Genomic DNA, 6805 nt, shown 5'->3' on the forward strand with positions numbered 1-6805 from the left:
ATACAATCACAATCATACAATCACAATCATACAATCGCAATCATACAATCACAATCATACAATCATAATCATACCCTCACAACCATACGATCGCAATCATACAGTCACAATCATACCATCACAATCATACAATCACAATCATACAATCATAATCATACAATTACAATCATACATCACAATCATACAATCACAATCATACAATCGAAATCATACAACTACAATCTCCCAAATACAATCATACAATCACAATCATACAATCACAATCATACAATCACAATCATACAATCGCAATCATACAATCGCAATCATACAATCGCAATCACACAATCACAATCATACAATCACAATCATACAATCGCAATCATACAATCACAATCATACAATCGCATTCATACAATCGCAATCATACAATCACAATCATACAATCACAATCATACAATCACAATCATACAATCACAATCATACAATCACAAAAATACAATCATAATCATACAATCACAATGATACAATCGCAATCATACAATCACAATCATACAATCATAATCATACAATCACAATCATACGATCGCAATCATACAATCACAATCATACCATCGCAATCATACAATCACAATCATACAATCATAATCATACAATTACAATCATACATCACAATCATACAATCACATTCATACAATCGCAATCATACAACTACAATCTCCCAAATACAATCATACAATCACAATCATACAATCACAATCATACAATCACAATCATACAATCACAATCATACTATCACAATCATACAATCACAATCATACAATCACAATCATACTATCACAATCATACAATCACAATCATACAATCACAATCATACAATCACAATCATACAATCACAGTCATACAGTCACAATCTTACAATCACAATCATACAATCACAATCATACAATCACAGTCATACAATCACAGCCATACAATCACAATCATACAATCACACTCATACAATCACAATCATACAATCGCAATCATACAATCGCAATCACACAATCACAATCATACAATTACAATCATACAGTCACAATCATACAATCACAATCATACAATCACAATCATACTATCACAATCATACAATCACAATCATACAATCACAATCATACTATCACAATCATACAATCACAATCATACAATCACAATCATACAATCATAATCATACAATCACAATCATACGATCGCAATCATACAATCACAATCATACAATCAGAATCATACAATCATAATCATACAATTACAATCATACATCACAATCATACAATCACAATCATACAATCGAAATCATACAACTACAATCTCCCAAATACAATCATACAATCACAATCATACAATCACAATCATACAATCACAATCATACAATCACAATCATACAATCACAATCATACAATCACAATCATACAATCACAATCATGCTATCACAATCATACAATCACAATCATACAATCACAATCATACAATCACATTCATACAATCACAGTCATACAATCACAATCTTACAATCACAATCATACAATCACAATCATACAATCACAGACATACAATCACAGTCATACAATCACAATCATACTATCACAATCATACAATCACAATCATACAATCAGAATCATACAATCGCAATCATACAATCGCAATCATACAATCGCAATCATACAATCGCAATCACACAATCACAATCATACAATCACAATCATACAATCGCAATCATACAATCACAATCATACAATCGCATTCATACAATCGCAATCATACAATCACAATCATACAATCACAATCATACAATCACAATCATACCATCACAATCATACAATCACAATCATGCAATCATAATCATACAATTACAATCATACATCACAATCATACAATCACATTCATACAATCGCAATCATACAACTACAATCTCCCAAATACAATCATACAATCACAATCATACAATCACAATCATACAATCACAATCATACAATCACAATCATACTATCACCATCATACAATCACAATCATACAATCACAATCATACAATCACAATCATACAATCACAATCATACAATCACAATCATACAATCACAGTCATACAATCACAATCTTACAATCACAATCATACAATCACAATCATACAATCACAGTCATACAATCACAGTCATACAATCACAATCATACAATCACACTCATACAATCACAATCATACAATCACAATCATACAATCACAATCATACAATCACAATCATACAATCACAATCATACAATCACAATCATACAATCGCAATCCTACAATTACAATCTCCAAAATACAATCTCCCAAATACAATCATACAATCACAATCATACAATCATAATCATTCAATCACAGTCATACAATCACAATCTTACAATCACAATCATACTATCACAATCATACAATCACAATCATACAATCACAATCATACAATCACAATCACACATTCAAAATCATGCAATCACAATCACACAGTCACAATCATGCAATCACAATCATTCAATCATAATCATACAATCACAATCCTACAATCACAATCGTACAATCACAATCGTACAATCACAATCGCACAATCACAATCATACAATCACAGTCATACAATCACAATCTTACAATCACAATCATACTATCACAATCATACAATCACAATCATACAATCACAATCATACAATCACAATCATGCTATCACAATCATACAATCACAATCATACAATCACAATCATACAATCGCAATCATACAATCACAATCATACAATCATAATCATACCCTCACAACCATACGATCGCAATCATACAGTCACAATCATACCATCACAATCATACAATCACAATCATACAATCATAATCATACAATTACAATCATACATCACAATCATACAATCACAATCATACAATCGAAATCATACAACTACAATCTCCCAAATACAATCATACAATCACAATCATACAATCACAATCATACAATCACAATCATACAATCGCAATCATACAATAGCAATCATACAACCACAATCATACAATCACAATCATACAATCACAATCATACAATCACAATCATACAATCACAATCATACAATCACAAAAATACAATCATAATCATACAATCGCAATCATACAATCGCAATCATACAATCACAATCATACAATCATAATCATACAATCACAATCATACGATCGCAATCATACAATCACAATCATACAATCAGAATCATACAATCATAATCATACAATTACAATCATACATCACAATCATACAATCACAATCATACAATCGAAATCATACAACTACAATCTCCCAAATACAATCATACAATCACAATCATACAATCACAATCATACAATCACAATCATACAATCACAATCATACAATCACAATCATGCTATCACAATCATACAATCACAATCATACAATCACAATCATACAATCACATTCATACAATCACAGTCATACAATCACAATCTTACAATCACAATCATACAATCACAATCATACAATCACAGACATACAATCACAGTCATACAATCACAATCATACTATCACAATCATACAATCACAATCATACAATCACAATCATACAATCGCAATCATACAATCGCAATCATACAATCGCAATCATACAATCGCAATCACACAATCACAATCATACAATCACAATCATACAATCGCAATCATACAATCACAATCATACAATCGCATTCATACAATCGCAATCATACAATCACAATCATACAATCACAATCATACAATCACAATCATACAATCACAATCATACAATCACAAAAATACAATCATAATCATACAATCACAATGATACAATCGCAATCATACAATCACAATCATACAATCATAATCATACAATCACAATCATACGATCGCAATCATACAATCACAATCATACCATCGCAATCATACAATCACAATCATACAATCATAATCATACAATTACAATCATACATCACAATCATACAATCACATTCATACAATCGCAATCATACAACTACAATCTCCCAAATACAATCATACAATCACAATCATACAATCACAATCATACAATCACAATCATACAATCACAATCATACTATCACAATCATACAATCACAATCATACAATCACAATCATACTATCACAATCATACAATCACAATCATACAATCACAATCATACAATCACAATCATACAATCACAGTCATACAGTCACAATCTTACAATCACAATCATACAATCACAATCATACAATCACAGTCATACAATCACAGCCATACAATCACAATCATACAATCACACTCATACAATCACAATCATACAATCGCAATCATACAATCGCAATCACACAATCACAATCATACAATTACAATCATACAGTCACAATCATACAATCACAATCATACAATCGCAATCATACAATCACAATCATACCATCGCAATCATACAATCACAATCATACAATCATAATCATACAATTACAATCATACATCACAATCATACAATCACATTCATACAATCGCAATCATACAACTACAATCTCCCAAATACAATCATACAATCACAATCATACAATCACAATCATACAATCACAATCATACAATCACAATCATACTATCACAATCATACAATCACAATCATACAATCACAATCATACTATCACAATCATACAATCACAATCATACAATCACAATCATACAATCACAATCATACAATCACAGTCATACAGTCACAATCTTACAATCACAATCATACAATCACAATCATACAATCACAGTCATACAATCACAGCCATACAATCACAATCATACAATCACACTCATACAATCACAATCATACAATCGCAATCATACAATCGCAATCACACAATCACAATCATACAATTACAATCATACAGTCACAATCATACAATCACAATCATACAATCACAATCATACAATCACAATCATACTATCGCAATCATACAATCGCAATCATACCATCACAATCATACAGTCACAACCATACAATCACAATCATACAATCACAATCATACAATCATAATCATACAATCGCAATCATACAATCGCAATCATACAATCACAATCATACAATCACAATCATACAATCACAATCATACAATCGCAATCCTACAATTACAATCTCCAAAATACAATCTCCCAAATACAATCATGCAATCACAATCATACAATCACAATCATACTATTACAATCATGCAATCACAATCCTACAATCACAATCATACAATCAATATCATACTATCACCATCATACAATCACAATCATACAATCACAATCATACAATCACAATCATACAATCACAGTCATACAATCACAATCTTACAATCACAATCATACAATCACAATCATACAATCACAGTCATACAATCACAGTCATACAATCACAATCATACAATCACACTCATACAATCACAATCATACAATCACAATCATACAATCACAATCATACAATCACAATCATACAATCACAATCATACAATCGCAATCCTACAATTACAATCTCCAAAATACAATCTCCCAAATACAATCATACAATCACAATCATACAATCACAATCATACTATCGCATTCATACAATCGCAATCATACAATCACAATCATACAATCACAATCATACAATCACAATCATACAATCACAATCATACAATCACAAAAATACAATCATAATCATACAATCACAATGATACAATCGCAATCATACAATCACAATCATACAATCATAATCATACAATCACAATCATACGATCGCAATCATACAATCACAATCATACCATCACAATCATACAATCACAATCATACAATCATAATCATACAATTACAATCATACACCACAATCATACAATCACATTCATACAATCGCAATCATACAACTACAATCTCCCAAATACAATCAGACAATCACAATCATACAATCACAATCATACAATCACAATCATACAATCACAATCATACTATCACAATCATACAATCACAATCATACAATCACAATCATACTATCACAATCATACAATCACAATCATACAATCACAATCATACAATCACAATCATACAATCACAGTCATACAGTCACAATCTTACAATCACAATCATACAATCACAATCATACAATCACAGTCATACAATCACAGCCATACAATCACAATCATACAATCACACTCATACAATCACAATCATACAATCGCAATCATACAATCGCAATCACACAATCACAATCATACAATTACAATCATACAGTCACAATCATACAATCATAATCATACAATCACCATCATACAATCACAATCATACTATCGCAATCATACAATCGCAATCATACCATCACAATCATACAGTCACAACCATACAATCACAATCATACAATCACAATCATACAATCATAATCATACAATCGCAAATATACAATCGCAATCATACAATCACAATCATACAATCACAATCATACAATCACAATCATACAATCGCAATCCTACAATTACAATCTCCAAAATACAATCTCCCAAATACAATCATACAATCACAATCATACAATCATAATCATACAATCACAATCATACAATCACAATCATACAATCACAGTCATACAATCACAATCTTACAATCACAATCATACTATCACAATCATACAATCACAATCATACAATCACAATCATACAATCACAATCATACATTCAAAATAATGCAATCACAATCATACAATCACAATCATGCAATCACAATCATACAATCACAATCATACTATTACAATCATACAATCACAATCCTACAATCACAATCATACAATCAA

Source organism: Megachile rotundata, unplaced genomic scaffold (genome assembly GCF_050947335.1).
Source record: "Megachile rotundata isolate GNS110a unplaced genomic scaffold, iyMegRotu1 scaffold0150, whole genome shotgun sequence".
NCBI classification, from domain to species: domain Eukaryota; kingdom Metazoa; phylum Arthropoda; class Insecta; order Hymenoptera; family Megachilidae; genus Megachile; species Megachile rotundata.